The sequence below is a fragment of the Bos grunniens genome, chromosome 22 (genome assembly GCF_055505025.1).
Source record: "Bos grunniens cultivar Pamir isolate PY7600 chromosome 22, Bosgru_T2T1.0, whole genome shotgun sequence".
NCBI classification, from domain to species: domain Eukaryota; kingdom Metazoa; phylum Chordata; class Mammalia; order Artiodactyla; family Bovidae; genus Bos; species Bos grunniens.
In genome coordinates, this window is record NC_141186.1 from 8,526,916 (window position 1) to 8,528,441 (window position 1,526).

Sequence of the window (1,526 nt, forward strand, 5' to 3'; positions counted from 1 at the left end):
TGTCCTACTCTCTGGATTCTTCCCGTCCTCTCCCTCCCACCCTGCGTCCGCAAGCCTGTTCTCTTATGCCTGCGACTCCACTGCTGCCCTGCAGATAGGTTCATCAGCACCATCTTTCTAGATTCCACACCCCTGTGTTAATATACTGTATTCGTCTTTCTCTTTCTGACTTACTTTGCTTTAGGTTCATCCATCTCATTAGGACTCACTCAAATGCATTCTTTTTTTTTTTTTTAAAGCCAAGTATCATTCCATTACATAAAATATATGGAATGCTTCATAAATTTGCATGTCATCCTGGCAGGGACCTTGCTAATTCTTCTCTGTATTGCTCCAGTTTTAGTATATGTGCTGTTGAAGCAAGCACACTCTCTTGTTTTTGTGGCACACATCCTCCTGTAGCTTTCTGAGAAATGATAGAAATTTTACTGTGAGTGTTCTACATCTGCAAATGTCTTTATAGGACTTTCACATTTAATGAAAAGTTTGGATATGAAATTCTTGGTTGGAAATAATTTCCCTTACAATCCAACAGCATTGCTTATTGAATTCTAGCTTCTACTGATGCTGTTGGGAAGTTCAGGACTATTCTGATTTTTGGTACTGTGTGTACGTGTGTGTGTGTGTGTGTGTGTGTGTTTTCTGCTCAGGAACTTTAGCATCCTCTCTTTGTCCCCAGTTCTGAAATTTAAAAAATGATGGTTTTCAATGTGGGTCTATTTTTAATCTCTTGCACTGAGAACTTTGTGAGTCTTTCAGTATGGAAACAGTGTGGAAACAGGTTTTCTCTCTAGAGTGCCTGCTGTTTGGAGTTGAACTTCTTGAAATTGAAAGTGTTAGTCACTCAGTTGTGTCCAACTCTTTGTGACCCCATAGACTGCAGCCCACCAGGCTCCTCTGTCCATGGAATTCTCTAGGTAAGAATACTGGAGTGGGTTGCCATTTCCTTCTCCAGGGGATCTTCCTTTTTCTATATGTTTGCTTACTGAGGTTTCTTCAACTTCATCTGACAACACTTCTAGTAGTTTTTAAAAGATATTTATTTATTTGGCTGTCAGTTCAGTCAGGCAGTTCAGTCGCTCAGTCGTGTCTGACTCTTTGCAACACCATGAATTGCAGCACGCCAGGCTTCCCTGTCCATCACCAACTCCCGGAGCTCACCCAAACTCATGTCCATCGAGTCGGTGATGCCATCCAGCTATCTCATCCTCTGTCGTCCCCTTCTCTTCCTGCCCCCAATCACTCTCAGCATAAGAGTCTTTTCCAATGAGTCAGCTCTTCACATGAGGTGGCCAAAGTATTGGAGTTTCATCTTTAGCATCATTCCTTCCAAAGAACACCCAGGACTGATCTCCTTTAGGATGGACTAGTTGGATCTCCTTACAGTCCAAGGGACTCTCAAGAGTCTTCTCCAGCACCACAGTTCAAAAGCATCAATTCTTCAGTGCTCAGCTTTCTTCACAGTCCAACTCTCATATCCATACATGACTACTGGAAAAACCATAGCCTTGACTAGACAGACCTTT

The 1,526-nt window shown here is 42.4% G+C and overlaps 1 non-coding gene across 1 annotated transcript; it reads right to left on the reverse strand.

The window, feature by feature from the left end:
- Positions 1 to 261: 261 nt before the first annotated feature.
- LOC147348000 (U6 spliceosomal RNA) lies at positions 262 to 367 on the reverse strand. Its single transcript, XR_015152025.1, has one exon. It is a non-coding gene; the product is annotated as a U6 spliceosomal RNA (small nuclear RNA).
- Positions 368 to 1,526: the final 1,159 nt, after the last annotated feature.